The 18,087-nt window shown below is 40.0% G+C and overlaps 1 long non-coding RNA gene across 2 annotated transcripts; it reads left to right on the top strand.

The window, feature by feature from the left end:
- Window positions 1-26: 26 nt before the first annotated feature.
- LOC308649207 lies at window positions 27-17,473 on the top strand. 2 transcript variants are annotated; one of them, XR_014022028.1, is made up of 3 exons: window positions 27-579; window positions 14,992-15,110; window positions 16,666-17,473. It is a non-coding gene; the product is annotated as an uncharacterized lncRNA (long non-coding RNA). The 2 variants fall into 2 exon arrangements; XR_014022029.1 differs by having other exon boundaries at window positions 16,663-17,473.
- Window positions 17,474-18,087: the final 614 nt, after the last annotated feature.

Raw genomic sequence — 18,087 nt, 5'->3', positions numbered from 1 at the left:
GGGGAGCACGGGTAGGACTGGCTGACCTGTGCAGCTGGAGGATCCCCGGCGCCTGACAGAGGCGCCCCTGGGCACTGGGCGACGGTGCTCAGGCCGGGGAGGCGTGAATGGGTGCAGCGCGCGCTGTCCCCGGGCGCCCTAGCGCTCAGGAGAAGAGGACGTTGTCTACCGAACACCCGACCCTGCGAACGCTGCGACCGCCAGGGCACCGGGCGCCCTGCTAGGGTTCAGTCCGAGTGTCCTGCGGAGACTGGCAAGGAGGGGCCACTTCCCCCTGTGGTCCAGCCATGAGCTCTGATGGGCAGCCCCAGCCTTAGATATAGGAAGTGGGGGTCACAGTTGAGGGGTTAAAAATAACCTCGTTATTCACCCCCAAGCAGGAGAGATTTACAGACCTGGAATGTTGCCTGAGGATCAGGCATGGCCTCCAAAATATTTTAAATCAACATTTTCATGTCAAATCTGTGCCTATTTTTGAGTTCTGCTGAAGCTCTTACAAAGTATTTTCTTTGGGGAAGAATTAAAAAACTAAAAATCACGAATGCCCTTTAAATCTGGTGCTCAAGCTATGGAATCCAAGTAAGACTGGTGTTTGAATGTTTGTTTGTTTTTAAGATTTTTGTAGCTGACACATGTGAACCACCAGCTGATTTTTTCAACAATCCTGCAAGTAAAATGATATCACTTTGTTGTGCTGATGTGGATATTGAGATCCAGAAGAATTAACTAGTTGAGGACTTGCCCAAAGACCTGAGGGTTGCAAGTGAGCAGAGTCCTATCTTTAACTTATGATTCCAGGTCGATGGCCCTATAGTTTCATCAGGCAGATGTGAGTAATAGTGTAAGTGGGGACAAGATTGGAAGCCAGGTAGAACAATCTGGGCTTATTCTAAACTTTCTTTCGGATTCGATAAAGTGGTAGTTGGTTGTTTGAACTGAGTCTCTCAAAGATCCTGACTTACACCAGTCTGAAGTGACCCTGTAGGTCAGGAAAATGCTCTCAGAAATTGCATTTCTTGTGGAAACATTGTAAAAGTCTCTTGCTGATAAGCATTTTGGAGTTAAAACTTTGCACTGTCTTAGTGAACTCTTCTCAGGCCTATTTTTACCATGTTTTCATATAGAAATTTAGTATGTAGGAAGTTAGCTTTTTGTCAAACTATAACTTAAAAAATAGAGTTCATCAAAGATTTATAAGATGGTAAAGAAAAATTTGAAAGATCTGTTTATATATTCAATGTAAAAAAGAACATTAGAATAAATTGCAAAATTAGATATAAACCTGATTAGTAGCCAAAGATCAATAAAACCATAACCTGTGGAGCAGTTTTTTCTTGTTTGACACATCATTTGCACCTATGCCCACTGTCATTTACTAGAGCTTCATTTTATCTCAGTATTTGAGGGACGGGAGATGGTTGAGGTGATAAATTTTCCTGGCAGAGGTCACATTGGAACCACCTTTGGTCTACCAAACTCTTACCTGGAGTCCATATTAACATGCTGCCATGGCTGGGGGTAGTAGGAAGCAGTTCTCAGTGTAAAGGAGCCATTTTGAGTTGGGTAGTGCTCCATGCTAAGGAGCTTGGATTCTGCGTTGAGAGCAGTGGAGAGCCACTGAAGATACAACTTGCATACCTGGCTACACAGTGTTCAGTACAACCATAGGCTCCCAGTACATTCTCAGAGTATATAATGCTTCTAGATATATGAATAAGAACTATGAGGCTGAGGTTGTGGCTCAGTGGCAGAGTGCTCACCTAGCATGCATGAGGCACTGGGTTCAATCCTTAGCAACACATACAAAGAAAATAAAGATATATATATATATATAATATATATGAACTCCAGTAGCTCAGTCAAGACCTCACCCAAAACTCTAATCTCCATTCTATGTTAGGTTCTCCTGGCTTTTGTGAAGATCTTGGAGAAGGGAATGTATAGTTTGTTGGATCCTACCTTCTATTGTCTATAATTTACTCAGTTTGTGATATTTTATTATAGCAACATAAAATGGACTAAGACACACACTCATGATTCTCTGATCTCCCCCCATGACTGAAAATGTCATCATGGGTCCCCTTTGCCTTTTGAACAAAGATAAACTTCTTAGCCTGGCATATAAGGCCCCCAAGATTAGCCCCTTGCCTACCTGCCTAGTCATCTCTCTTCAACCCCATGTGTGCACTTTCTATTTCAGATGAATCTGGGTAGCTCAGTTTCTGAGTCTCCATGTTGCCGTATTTTCTCAGTGTGTACCTTAGCTGATCCAGGAAGTCTCTGAACCGCTCTCTGGCTACATTCTTTCCCTCTGAGATCCTATAGTCTTGCCAGGCTTGTCTTTCTCCAAGCACCTGTGTCACTATTTTATTTCGATTAGCAATTTGTCTCACTCCCCATCCCAGGGCACACCCTGGGAGGACTTCTACCCCATGTTAAGCTCCATTTCTTGTCTCTTGACAACACACTTGACATTGAAAGTTTCTGCCTGGCTTATGTCTCCACATGTGATGATGGCTTCTGGGCCAAGTGCTATGTTTCTATTAAACTGTCAGAAAATGTTAACATGAGTGTTCTGGTATTTTGAAGTTTTTCTTTTTCAGTGAGTAGTAGCTGGAAGCAAAGAATTTGACAGGTTCCTGTGTTGAATTGAATAAGGAAAAGTGGGGTGCCAAGAAAAGTGTGATGTCTAATGCTATAAACTGCAGGAGGGGAGAATCTATTATAGCTTCTTCTATGAGTCATTAAATATTATCAGTACCTATTCTTTGTTCTGCATCATAATGATTTCCTGGTTTAGTTTGATGACATTGCTGTTATGCTTTCTTTACAAAATAGTCTTTTTTTTTCTAAATAATTTTGATATCATCTTCCCACACAAATGTATATGTTTATGTCAGAGATTTAAAAAATAATAAGCTAGAATTTTACTTATGAGTGTTCTTTCTTGTTTCCAATTATTATAATTCAGAAAAGAAAGATATTTCAGAAGTAAACATTTGGCTCATTTTTTTTAATTGATTGTTCAAAACATCATTTGGCTCATTTTTTATCACTTCTGCCTGATTCGCTTATACCTGTATAATTTGTTCATTCACCTAAGCCTCTTTTTTTTTCTTTTTTTTTTAATTTAATTTAATTTTTTTATTGGTTGTTCACAACATTACAAAGCTCTTGACATATCATATTTCATACATTAGATTGAAGTGGGTTATGAACCCCCAATTTTACCCCAAATGCAGATTGCAGAATCACGTCGGTTACACATCCACAATTTTACATAATGCCCTATTAGTAATTGTTGTATTCTGCTACCTTTCCTATCCCCTACTATCCCCCCTCCCCTTCCCTCCCATCTTCTCTCTCTACCCCATCTACTGTAATTCATTTCTCTCCTTGTTTATTTTCCCATTCCCCTCACAACCTCTTATATGTAATTTTGTATAGCAATGAGGGTCTCCTTCATTTCCATGCAATTTCCCTTTTCTTTCCCTTTCCCTCCCATCTCATGTCTCTGTTTAAAGTTAATCTTTTCTTCCTGCTCTTCCTCCCTGCTCTGCTCATAGTTGCTCTCATTGTATCAAAGAAGACATTTGGTATTTGTTTTTTAGGGATTGGCTAGCTTCACTAAGCATAATCTGCTCTAGTGCCATCCATTTCCCTGCAAATTCTATGATTTTGTCATTTTTTATTGCTGCGTAGTACTCCATTGTGTATAGATGCCACATTTTTTTTATCCATTCATCTATTGAAGGGCATCTGGGTTGGTTCCACAGTCTAGCAATTGTGAATTGTGCTGCTATGAACATCGATGTGGCAGTATCCCTGTAGCATGCTCTTTTAAGGTCTTCAGGGAATAGTCCAAGAAGGGCAATAGCAGGGTCAAATGGTGGTTCCATTCCCAGCTTTCCCAGGAATCTCCAAACTGCTTTCCAAATTGGCCGCACCAATTTGCAGTCCCACCAGCAATGTACAAGTGTACCCTTTTCTCCACATCCTCGCCAGCACTTGTTGTTGTTTGACTTCATAGTGGCTGCCAATCTTACTGGAGTGAGATGGTATCTTAGGGAGGTTTTGATTTGCATTTCTCTGACTGCTAGAGATGGTGAGCATTTTTTCATGTACTTGTTGATTGATTGTATATCCTCCTCTGAGAAGTGTCTGTTCAGGTCCTTGGCCCATTTGTTGATTGGGTTATTTGTTATCTTATTGTCTAATTTTTTGAGTTCTTTGTATACTCTGGATATTAGGGCTCTATCTGAAGTGTGAGGAGTAAAAATTTGTTCCCAGGATGTAGGCTCCCTATTTACATCTCTTATTGTTTCTCTTGCTGAGAAAAAACTTTTTAGTTTAAGTAAGTCCCATTTGTTGATTCTTGTTATTAACTCTTGTGCTATGGGTGTCCTATTAAGGAATTTGGAGCCTGACCCCACAATATGTAGATCGGAGCCAACTTTTTCTTCTATCAGACGCAGAGTCTCTGATTTGATATCAAGCTCCTTGATCCATTTTGAGTTAACTTTTGTGCATGGCGAGAGAAAGGGATTCAGTTTCATTTTGTTGCATATGGATTTCCAGTTTTCCCAACACGATTTGTTGAAGATGCTATCCTTCCTCCATTGCATGCTTTTAGCCCCTTTATCAAATATAAGATAGTTGTAACTTTGTGGATTAGTCTCTGTGTCCTCTATTCCATACCATTGGTCCACCCACCTGTTTTGGTACCAGTACCATGCTGTTTTTGTCACTTTGCTCTGTAATATAGTTTGAAATCTGGTATCGCTATACCACCTAATTCACACTTCCTGCTTAGAATTGCTTTTGCTATTCTGGGTCTTTTTTTTTCCATATGAATTTCATGATTGCTTTATCTATTTCTACAAGAAATGCCGTTGGGATTTTGATTGGCATTGCATTAAACCTATAGAGAACTTTTGGTAATATCGCCATTTGGATAATGTTAGTTCTGCCTATCCATGAACAGGGTATATTTTTCCATCTTCTAAGATCTTCTTCTACTTCTCTCTTTAGGGTTCTGTAGTTTTCATTGTATAAATCTTTCACCTCTTTTGTTAGGTTGATTCCCAAGTATTTTATTTTTTTTGAGGATATTGTGAATGGAGTGTTTTTCCTCATTTCCGTTTCAGAAGTTTTGTCGCTGATATACAGGAATGCCTTTGATTTATGCGTGTTGATTTTATATCCTGCCACTTTGCTGAATTCATTTATTAGTTCTAGTAGTTTCTTTGTAGATCCTTTTGGGTCTTCTAGGTATAGAATCATGTCGTCTGCAAATAGTGATAATTTAAGTACTTCTTTTCCTATTTTTATGCCTTTAATTTCTTTTGTCTGTCTAATTGCTCTGGCTAGTATTTCAAGGACTAAATTAAATAGAAGTGGTGAGAGAGGGCATCCCTGTCTTGTTCCAGATTTTAGAGGGAATGCCTTCAACTTTTGTCCATTCAGAATGATGCTAGCCTGAGGCTTAGCATAGATAGCTTCTACAATGTCAAGGTAAGTTCCTGTTATCCCTAGTTTTTCTAATGTTTTGAACATAAAGGGATGCTGTACTTTGTCAAATGCTTTCTCTGCATCTATCGAGATGATCATATGGTTCTTATCTTTAAGTCTATTGATGTGGTGAATAACATTTATTGATTTCCGTATATTGAACCATCCTTGCATCCCAGGGATGAATCCTACTTGATCATGGTGCATAATTTTTTTGATGTGTTTTTGTATTCGATTCGCCAGAATTTTACTGAGGATTTTTGCATCTAGGTTCATCAGAGATATTGGTCTGTAGTTTTCTTTCTTTGAGGTGTCTTTGTCTGGTTTCGGAATCAGGGTGATGTTGGCCTCATAGAATGAATTTGGAAGAGCTCCCTCTTTTTCTATTTCCTGAAATAACTTGAAAAGTATTGGTATTAATTCTTCTTTAAAGGTTTTGTAAAACTCCGCTGTATACCCCTCCGGTCCTGGGCTTTTCTTGGTTGGTAGTCTTTTGATGGCTTCTTCAATTTCATCCATTGATATTGGCCTGTTCAAATTGTGTGTATCCTCCTGACTCAGTCTGGGCAAATCATATGACTTAAGAAATTTATCGATGTCTTCACTATCTTCTATTTTATTGGAATAAAAGGAACCATTCACCAACAAGACATAACAATTATCAATATTTATGCACCAAATAATGGTGCTGCGACATTCATAAAACAAATTCTCCTCAAGTTCAAGAATCAAATAGACCACAACACAATAATTATGGGTGACTTCAACACACCTCTCTCACCATTGGACAGATCCTCCAAACAAAAGTTGTATAAAGAAACTATAGAACTCAATACCACAATCAATAACCTAGACTTAACTGACATATTTAGAATATATCAACCATCATCAAATGGATATACTTTTTTCTCAGCAGCACATGGATCCTTCTCTAAAATAGACCATATATTATGCCATAGGGCAACCCTCAGTAAATATAAAGGGGTGGAGATAATACCTTGCATTTTATCTGATCATAATGGAATGAAACTGGAAATCAATGATAAAAGAAGGAAGGAAAAATCCTACATCACATGGAAAATGAACAATATGTTACTGAATGATCAATGGGTTACAGAAGACATAAGGGAGGAAATCAAAAAATTCTTAGAGATAAATGAAAATACAGACACAACATATCGGAATCTATGGGACACAATGAAAGCAGTTTTAAGAGGAAAATTCATCGCCTGGTGGTCATTCCTCAAAAAAAGAAAAAACCAACAAATAAATGAGCTCACACTTCATCTCAAAGCCCTAGAAAAGGAAGAGCAAAACAACAGCAAATGTAGCAGAAGGCAAAAAATAATTAAAATCAGAGCGGAAATCAATGAAATTGAAACAAAAGAAACTATTGAAAAAATTAACAAAACTAAAAGTTGGTTCTTCGAAAAAATAAATAAGATCGACAGACCTTTAGCCATGCTAACGAAGAGAAGAAGAGAGAGAACTCAAATTACTAACATACGGGATGAAAAAGGCAATATCACAACAGATGCTACAGAAATAGAGAAGACAATTAGAAATTATTTTGAAAACCTGAGGCTCTTTTTGAGTATTGCAAAATCATTAACCCAACCTGGTACTCAAAGATTACTTTTCACTTACTTTTCTCTAAGAAGAAAATATTCCCCAGGTGTTCCCCTCTGAGAAAGATTGGAACTGATAGATATTTCTGGGTAAGAAATGGCTATTTTTTCTAGTCATTCCACTTTTTCCTGTTTACACCAAAGTTTAATTTATAGTCTGTCCAAATGCATAGATCAGCTAAAGTAAAATCAGCCAAAGAGGGCCACAAAGAGAACCATAAGATATGTATTAATTCGAGTGTTATCCAATTTTTCATTCATTCAGGGACTGAGAAAGATGATAAAGAATGGCATTCATGGTTGTGGGAGCAGGTGACATCCTGGTTGAGTAAGCAAAGGTGATCTAGCCTCCTTCCTGGTGTACTTGAAAGAAGAAAATTCTATTCAAATGTTGCCAGCTCAAGACTGGCAACATTTTTATTAAGAAGACACATTTATTATTAAGAAGACACATTCATTCCTCATTATTCCCAAATTCTTTATTTACGAACTTGCCTACTTGCTAAAATATATTTATAATCTCAAAATCAATACAGGTTTTTCATGGTCATTCACAAACATGTCCAGAATGGTGGAAAATTTGACTTAGTGCAAGTACATGTTCACAGCTAAGGTCCTACAAGGTAATATACTGATTTCTTGTTTCAACTGCCAAGCTCTAAACAAATGTCTAACAAGCTCTAAACAAATTGTGGACTATTTAGTGCCACTTTTTTTTTCCAAATTTATGTGCTTTCTGTCAGTGATTTTGATATGCAAGGTGGTCATCAATCTGGGCATGGTGGTGCACATTTGTAATCCCAGCTACTTAGGAGGCTGAGGCAGGAGCATCTCAAGTTCAAGGCCAGCCTAGGCAATTTAGTGAGACCCTGTCTCAAAATAAAAAATAAATAAATAAAAAATATTGAGGATGTAGCTTAGTGATAGAGCTCCCTTCATTTGATCTCCAGTACTAGAAAAAAATAAATAAAGGTAGGGTCCCCAAGCACAAAGCCAAAGTGCTGTGTATCTAGTGTTCCTACCATGAGAAGGCTATGATGTGCCTTAGACATGATTTGTAGTGCTGTTGGTGAGTTCATTGTTGACAAATCAATAGCATGTCTTAATTAAGTTGACTTGAAATAGAAAACATACAGTATCACTATTATGATAAGGCAAGATCACATATCGATTGGTGGATTAAAATGTTGTAACTGAAGACTCAAAGGAATCTAACCCTGTATTCCCACTAGGATTATTGGTTCAGTGCAGTTTGTCCCTTGATATCCATGGGGAATAGGTTCCAAGACCCCTCACTAATACCATGGATGTTCAAGCCCCTTATATAAAATGGCATAGTGTTTGCATATAACCCAAGAACATCCTCCTTTGTACTTTAAATCATCTCTAGCTTGCTTATGATACCTAAGTTAATATCTATGCTATGTAAATAGTGATACTGTATGTTTTTTATTTGTATTGTTTTCCCTTGTCATATGGCTATTTATTTATTTATCTTAGAGTTTTTTGATCTCACTTGGTTGAGTTTGCAGTCGTACAACCCATGGATGTTCAGGGCTGACTGTGTACACACCATGGGTGCGCAGGGTTCCCTGAATAATGACACATAACTATATATGAAGGTGACTTAGCTTGGGTTCTCCCAGAAGTAGAAAAAAATAAGAAATGAATTTATTTGGAAAATGATCCCATATTCATGTGAGAGTGGGGAAGGAAGGAAAGTCAAGTCTGTTACTTCTGTGGACACCTGAAATTCAGTCCTGCTGGGAACCCTGGAGCCACTGAAGACCAGGTGCTTCAGAGTTATGCTTGTGAGGGAAGAGGGAGGAAACCTGTTTCCAAGAATTGGGGGATTATTCATACATCTTTCTCCTAGTGATTTCTATTTCCTTATTCTAAGAACATTTTTGTACGAATTCAGTTGTCTTAAATTTCTTAAAGTGTGTTGTGTGGCCCACCCAGTTTGTGGTCAGTCTGGGTGAATATTTCCTGTGCCTTCAAAAAATGTATATTCTGTTTTCATTGGATGAACTTAAATAGCACTTCCTGGTATTCTGTCTTCTACTTTGGTGGATTACTGAGAGGAATGTTGATGTCTCCAAGTGTGATTGTGAACATTGATTGTGAACAAATGTTCTTATTTCCCATTCATTTCTGTCAATTCTTGCTTCATGTATTTGGAGCTCAGTTGTTAGGTAGACACACATTGATGGTTGTATGTGTTTTTGATGAATTGATCTTTTTTTAAAAAATATATTTTTTAGTTGTCAATGGACTTTTATTTTTATTTATATGTGGTGCTGAGAATCAAACCCAGGGTTCACACGTGCTAGGCAAGCACTCTACCACTGAGCCACAACCCCAGCCCCCTAATTGATCTTTTTATCATTATGTACTATCCCTTATTCCTTGATATGAATCTAATTAACTGAATCTTAAAATAGACAAAACAACTTTTGTATTGTTTGTATTGTTTATTTATTTATTTATTTTTTGCTTTTACTGCCCGCTCCCAGAATCAGAATCAGAGATTGAACCCAGGGACACACACACATGGTAGGCAAACACTGTCACTGAACTGTATCCCCAGTCCTCTTTATTATTTACCTTGAGACAGGGTCTCCCTTAGTTGTCTAGGTTGTCCTCATACTTGGATCCTCTTGCCTCAGCAAGAGGATCAAAGTTTGTTCTGATAGGAGAGCCCATTTCCTTATTTTGCAAGTTTTAAGGAAAGTTGAAGAATCTTTTCTTTCAACTTTCTAAAAATTTTACTTCTAACCTGAAGTCAATAATTATAAGCATAATTACATTAAAACTACAGAATTAAATGAAATGTTGTGGGTTTCTGGTGTGTCCGTTTAGTTTAACTGAAACTCCATGTTTCATTTTCATCCATATAGTTTTCCAAGTTCAAATCGGCCACAAATGCACTTTGCGTAGGGTGTGAACTATGGCCCAGAGAAGTAGCACTCAGGTTAATCCTCCAAAGGTGAATGTGAGTTTGGGAGCTATTGCAGTTTATTCATCTGCTGCTGATCTGCTAGTTTTCGTGTTCCTGTTGGAAGGACTGCCAGTCCCAACTTTCCTCTTGTTCCTGTCAGATCTTCTCTTTCAGCTTCTTCAGCAACTAAGTCTTGTGAGCATGAAGTTGAGAGGTCCAGAGCACAGGCGTATCTCCTAAGTATAATTTCAGAGCTCGCAGTCCAGGGCCAGCAGATGCTATTACTCTGGGCCTAAGGTGAGGCAGAACTTCATGGCAGATGGTCCTGGTGGAGGGAAGCTTCTCAGTGCATGACTCCCAGGAAGCAGAACTTCTTTCCTCTCCTCAAAAAGAGGATCAGGGTCAATACTAATACATTATCATATATGAATTGAAAAGGGTGACCCTGTCAGGCGTGGGCAGCCCCTGGCTTTGCAAACTGAACTAGCTGGACTTTAGCCCCACATTTTTCATTTTATCCGTTCTCTTGGGCAATGAAGACTTGCACAACTATGCTTGTTCTGGGCATGCTGAGGCCCCAAGTGTCTTGTACACACAGAGACTCAATAAATATTTGGTAATAGAGCAAAGTGCATATCATTTGGCTCAGCAAACAATGAGGAGCTCTTTGTGTAGGCAGACTTGAAAGAGTTGGCTATGTGGGCTGCCATCATGGACTGAAGTGGTCAGGGGTGGCCTCAGGTATGCAGGATATGTGAAGATTGTGGGACATGCTCTCTCTTCAGATGATATTTTATCCACTTTCTTTGGTGAGCTAAAGCTACATTGCAAATAGCAGGTTGTTGGCTCAGTAGTATGTAATATATTGTAGGATGAGCACTGTAGTAGGCACCATTGATCTCTAGGAAATCCATAGAATCTAGAGAGCTCCAAAGTTACGTGTGTCTGTTGAGAATTCTACTCTATCGTATGACTGCAAATTGGTGCGGCCAATTTGAAAATCAGTTTGGAGATTCCTGGGAAAGCTGGGAATGGAACCACCATTTGACCCTGCTATTGCCCTTCTCGGACTATTCCCTGAAGACCTTAAAAGAGCATGCTACAGGGATACTGCCACATCGATTTTCATAGCAGCACAATTCACAATAGCTAGACTGTGGAACCAACCCAGATGCCCTTCAATAGATGAATGGATAAAAAAAAATGTGGCATCTATACACAATGGAGTACTATGCAGCAATAAAAAATGACAAAATCATAGAATTTGCAGGGAAATGGATGGCACTAGAGCAGATTATGCTTAGTGAATCTAGCCAATCCCTAAAAAACAAATACCAAATGTCTTCTTTGATATAATGAGAGCATCTATGAACAGAGCAGGGAGGAAGAGCAGGAAGAAAAGATTAACTTTAAACAGAGACATGAGATGGGAGGGAAAGGGAGAGAAAAGGGAAATTGCATGGAAATGAAGGGAGACCCTCATTGCTATACAAAATTACATATAAGAGGTTGTGAGGGGAATGGGAAAATAAACAAGGAGAGAAATGAATTACAGTAGATGGGGTAGAGAGAGAAGATGGGAGGGGAGGGGCGGGGGGATAGTAGGGGATAGGAAAGGTAGCAGAATACAACAATTACTAATAGGGCATTATGTAAAATTGTGGATGTGTAACCGACATTATTCTGCAATCTGCATTTGGGGTAAAATTGGGGGTTCATTAACCCACTTCAATCTAATGTATGTAATATGATATGTCAAGAGCTTTGTAATGTTGTGAACAACCAATAAAAAAAATAAAAAAAAACAAAAAAAAATAGAATAAAGACTCTCTGGTAGAGAATTCTACTCAAACATCCCAGAGAGCATGCTCAGTGGAGTATTTTAAAAAAGAAATAGTGGACAAAATACGAGATGATCCATGGGCTATTTCACCTTTTCTGTCATTAATGCTGGATATTAATAGGCAATATATTCCCTTAACTCAAAAAAAGTAATGGCAGATACAAGTAAGGCTATAAATCTTTTTAATGGAGCTGGGGAGAATTAGTTTAATTGTTGATTTGTAGGCTGTGGGTTTCTTAAACTTCACACTCAGCTTAATTACCTACGCCAGGATCAGCTTTTCATTTGCTGTTAAATATTTTTGAACTCCTATCAAGTACTAATTGCTGATTTTATTATCCACTTAAAATATTATACTGTGGGAACTGGGGTTGTGGCTCAGTGGTAGAGCACTCCCCTAGCACATGTGAGGTACTGTGTTTGATCCTCAGCACCACATAAAAATAAATAAATAAAATGAAGGTATAAAGTCCAACTACAACTAAAAAATATATATATATTAAAAATTTAAAAAAATATATATTATGTTCTAGGTAACTTTGTTCTTTTGTGTTGATTTTATGTTGAGATTTTGGGCTATTGAGTGCTCTAATCTAACCTTTTTTCCTAGGAAACTTCACAGAGAGAAGCATTAGTTTCTTTGATAAATTACAGATGCTCAGAATTGGAGTTCATTCCTTTATGTCTTCAAGACATATTTAATTGAGCAGTTACCATGTGCCAGGCTTGTCCTAGGCACCAGAGAAATGGAGGCGAACCAGACCCCAAAAGTTCTGTGAAGGTGAAAATTAACAGGCAGACAAATAAAATGTTTATAGGTATTATATTATGTAGAAAATGGCTAGATCATTTGGGACCTTATAGATTCAGAGATTAGGTTTTAGATTGTTATGTAGAATCTAGATTTTAAGAATAGAGGGAAGTTATTGGGACATTTTAAGTAGGAGGTTCACTGTACACTGGCCATCAACTTATCTCAGTCTGGTGAGACAGAACGCATGTGTATGTTCTTAAGCCCGTCTAGTGGTCACGGATTCTTCATTTCCCCCCTTGTAAGAATGAATTTATGGGCTGGGGATGTGGCTCAAGTGGTAGCACACTCGCCTGGCATGCGTGCGGCCCAGGTTCGAGCCTCAGCACCACATACCAACAAAGATGTTGTGTCCGCCGAAAACTAAAATAAATATTAAAAAAAAATTTAAAAAAAGAATGAATTTATTTTACCAAATTCTGGCTCTACTTTTTTTTTTGGTACTCTTAAAATGTTGTTCTACTACTTCGTTCTGGTCCTGTAAGGGTCCGGTGAAGCGTCAGAGAAAGAGACCACTTCATGCAATAAGCAGGAGGGATTTTATTGAACCAGCATGTTGGGGCTCCGTGCCCACTCAAGAAAGGAGAGCAGCCCAGAGCCCAGAGCAGAGGTCAAGCAGAGCTTAAGTACACTTTTTGGGGAGGGCGGGGGCTTTGCATACATCAGAACAAATCATCATGAGGCGTGGGAAAATTGAACAACAACTCTCATACATGATTAGTACATTCATTGGCAGGAACAGACTGGACAGGGGTGATTGGTCACTTCTAAGCGGGGTACACATTCAAACTGATTGGTTTTAGGGCCTACATAACTATGTGACATACTACACAGAGTCCCAGGTTATTCGACAACCAGTGGAAACAGTGGGGATATTTACTGGGCAGTTCCAGTATTGTCCTAACAGCTACAGGGATTACAGGTTCTGAGGGTAGCAGAGGAATTTTAACAATACCTGGTCTTTTACTTTTTAACCCAGGCCTTGCAGTTTAGAAACTTTACAATGCCCGGTCTTTTACACTTTAACTCAGGCTTTGCAGTTTAGAAACAGCTTAGAAATTTTACCTTTACAGTCCCATGTGATCTGAAAGAAATCTGTAGTTATTTGAATTGAAAATCCTCTGTGGGCACTGTGTTTTTTTCTCTAGCTGTTTTCAAGATTTTTTTCACTATCTTTGTTTTTTATCACTGTTATTATAGATTTATTTGCATTTATTACAGTTATTCTGTTTCACCTTTAAAAATATTTGCTAAACTAGGAAAGTTTTTGTTGTTTTTATTTATTATTTTGGTGCCAGAGATGCAACCCAGGGTCTTACACATGCTAAGCAGGTGCTCTACCACTGAGCTACATACACCCCCAGCCCCTAGACATTATTTCTTGACATGTTTGTGCAGCACTGAAATCTTTCTCCTCTTCTCTAGAACTCCAACAACACAAATATTAGAACCATTGTCCCACAGGTCCCTGAGACTCAGGTTTTTTTCTTTCAAACTTCTTCCTCTGTGTTGATGTATTTTCAAGTTCCCTCTTTCTTCGATCATATCTTTTGTGGTATGGAGCTCATTTAATGGGTCATTTAAAAAATTCTTTTATACTGGTTATCATATTTTCAACTCTTAAAATTCCTGTTGATCTCCTTTGTATATTCTATTTCCTTAATGATACCTCGTATTTTAACTTTTGTTTCACGAGTGTTTGTGACTACTCATTCAAGAATTTCGAAAGCTTTGTCAGTCACTCCAACATTTATGTCATGGTATTATTGGTGTCTTTCAACTGTGTTCATGCGTGCTGAGATTTTCACGGTTCTTTGTATGCTGAGTCTGAGAAACTGATGTGACTCCATTTTTGAGAAACCAGCTTCTACCTCAAGGCCTGTCCTAAGGAAGGGCGTGTGACCCTTGTTCTGGGAAAAACCCACATAGCACTCCTAAACACCTACCCACTCTGCTGAATTGTTTGTCTGCAAATAACAGGAGAGATCTGTGGCGCCAGGTGTCCCTGACTCAGTCAGGCTAGGTGAGGACCCATAGCCACCCCCTAGCAACCACCAATCAGCATAAGACAGGGAAAATACCTGGGATGCCAGATGACCCCCCAGTAGTTTATGGTGGTTGATAACGTGTTGGGAAACCATGTAGTTTAGCACATACACCCCTCATGGCCTAAACCAAAGGAATCACCCCTACCCAACTTGTTCCTGCCAATGAATGTGCTAATCAATGTTAAGAGTTGTTGTTTGATTTTCCCGAGGTATGGAATGATTTGCTGTGTGATGTTGTGATGCAGAGAGTATCCCCCCAAAACCTACAAAATCTCACTGAACAAAGGACCGGGACTCACTCCCTGGGACCCCTGCGTCTGGAACTGTTGTGAGTCCAGACTCGAGCTTGCAATAAAGACTCTTGTGTGATTGCATCAGATTCGGCTCCTGGAGGTCTATTGGGGTCCCACGAATCTGGCATTACAAGTCATTTTTGATTCTTGTTTAAATCCCCTTTGGAGAAGGTTGACGTTTGTTTTGGTGTACTGTGCACTTGTTGCTTAGATTCAGGCCTCGAGTTTCAACCTACTTTCTCTGGGCTGTGGTCCCAATGTCAGTTTCGTTTTCAAAGACTTTCAATGCTGCTCAGATCTGTCCCTGCATGCAGCCCCTGCCCAGTGCTCCAGTCTGGGACCTGGGAAGACCCATCTGTGAGTTCAGTTCTCAAAGTCTTTAGAAGGGTAATTAGGGCCAGGTCCACCCTTGCTCAGGACAGGGTCAGCCCAGGATTTACAGACCTCTTTATGGGGCTTACTTTCTCAGGCTCCTCCTTCTCCACCATCTTTCTAGTACTTAGTTTCAGGTACTAGTACCCAGTACTTGGTACGAGGCTTCCTTTTACGGTTGTCCAGCCTGTAACCACCCACTTCCATGACTGCCTTGCAGCAGTGGGAAAACGTCGAGAGAAGCAACAGTGTTTGACGCCACCACCTTGAAGGGGCAGCTCTGTAGAACTGAGGGCAAGATTTCCTTCCCCTCAGACTCGTGGCTCCTTTTGCTGGCCTCTATATGCTGCATGAACCCTGCTGTGACTTGCCTGAGGGTTGGTGCACTAGAAAATTGAGAAAAAGGAGAGTAAAAATACTGAGGGATTTCCCCGACCCTCTGTGCCTTGGGAGCGCAGAGCAACTGTCCTGCCACAATTAGCTAAAACTCCTACTAACTGGAAAAATAATCATTTTCTTATACTTAACCCCTCTTTGGGGGGGGGGGGTCTTTCATTAACAAAATAAACAGGTAGTCTGTCCTTTTTTTGTGGCTGTTTTCATCACAGAAGTGAAATTTCGATCACTACCGGTCAGTTGCTGAATATACTAAGAAAACCAGGCCCCTGCACAGGCAGAAGCTAGAGCTGGGTTGGCCCCTTCCTGTCTAAGGAGCTCATTGAAGGAACCGGCCCCACAAAAATCACCCCTTATTCCATGTCATGTAGGCCTTTTGAAATGCTTGCAAGAATTCAAAACTGTGAATGTTAATTAACAAGATGAAAAATCTCCACTTGGGCGTCACTCTGAGAAATAATTCCACTAGGCCTTGGTCAGTGTATGTCTACAAGAGGCTTAGCCAGGGCATGTTAAGGAGAAGATTAGGCCTCTAGGTAAAAGCCCTTATTATAGTCTATTTTCTTTGGGAATTGAGATATATTTACTAAAGCAGGACTTGAACTAGTGTCTCTAGGGATGGGCTTGGTGAGAAACTTTACTGGGGGTGGGCAGGTTTCTCTGAGGGCACAAGTTCCAGCCCTCATTATAGATTTTCAGGAGCAGAAGGGACTGGAGACTCTATCTGACCAAATCCTTGCCAGAAAAGGAGACTAAAGCTGAGTGAAGAAATAGCCTGTTGAAAGTCATATCTCATGACAGAGACGTTTTTTGTTTTAGCAGGTCCAAAAGCATCAACTTTCCTTCAAGGACCAGTTACCTGCCATTCAGTTGAGCTGCAGAAAGCCAGGAGCAGCTCACTGAACTGAAAAATGAACACGGAGACATCCAAGTCCACAGAGGACTTCAGTCTGTAAAAAACAATGGACCTGTGGGGGCATTCATGCAGTCATTCACTGAATCCCAAGCTTCTTCTGTGTGCCAAGTCCTGGAGATAGAGTGCTGAGCACAGTCAGACTTGGTCTCTGCCCTTGGCAGCTTTTAGTGAAGGACAGGGATAGGCATTGATGCAGCGAGCATTCAGATAACTGTAAAAACATGGAGGCGATGGAGCCCTGAGTGCGTGCAGGGGTGGGGAACAGAGAGTGGAGCCAGCGAAGCAGCTTCCCTAGCCCAAGGCTGAGTGGATAAACAGTAGCTGCTGCATGAATGGAACCTGCTTCCACAAACACTCATGGCGAATCATGGTGAGGCGCTCATTTATTGTAATTGCCAAGTGTTTATGAGCCAGGGAATCCTAGATTCAATTATTCATCCTTTCCCATCCAGTAAACATCTCAACACATCCCTAACTGAGTGGGGATATGGTTGCTTCCAACCAAGCACAGGGGATAGAGTTAAACTATGCTGCTCCTGTATCTGTAGATTCCACATTTGCATATCCAAAACATTGGATCCATAGATCAAAAACATTTGGAAAATAAAAATTGCATCTGTACTGGACAGGTACATGTAAGGTCAGGCACTGGTGATCAAAAGGAGGCAGATTAAAAGCAGCTGAACAAGGCTTTATTGAGATTCGCTTCTGGGTGAGACCCTCCAGTCCAACAGAGTGGGTCCGGGAGAATCCCACCCAGGCTCAGCTGGATTGGAATTTTATTGGGTTTAGGGCAGGAAGGGAGGGCTTGGGACAGGAAAGGGAGGTTTTTAGAGTCCCTTGTCCTCCTGGGGTTGGTCGGGGGATCTTGCTGAGACCCGTGTCCTTCCAGGATTGGTCAGGAGACCCCGCTGATTGACAGGTAGTTCACTGCTTGTCTGTCCACGCCTGATTGGTTGTTCTTTTGCACGTGGGTTGCCTGGTGCTTTGTACCCTTAGCCACCTCAAACCAACCTAAGAGTACTGATTTTTTATTTTGTACTGAGAATTGAACCCAGGGGTGTTTTACCACTGAACTATACCCCTAACCCTTTTTAATTTTTTATTTTGAAACAGGGTCTCACTAAGATGCTGAGACAAGCCTTGACCTTGCAATCCTTCTGCTGTAGCCTCCCAAATTGCTGGGATTACAGGCATGTGCCTCTGTGCTCAGCTCTGACTTTTTTCTTTATTTATTCTCTAAATGATACAGTATAACAGCTACGTATGTTATTGTATTAGGTATCATAACTAATCAAGGGATGACTTAAAGTATACAGAAGATTGTG

This window comes from Spermophilus citellus (assembly GCF_964194105.1).
Source record: "Spermophilus citellus genome assembly, chromosome: 5".
NCBI lineage: Eukaryota > Metazoa > Chordata > Mammalia > Rodentia > Sciuridae > Spermophilus > Spermophilus citellus.
Note: the sequence above shows the minus strand (reverse complement) of the source record. Positions and strands in the feature narration are given on the sequence as shown.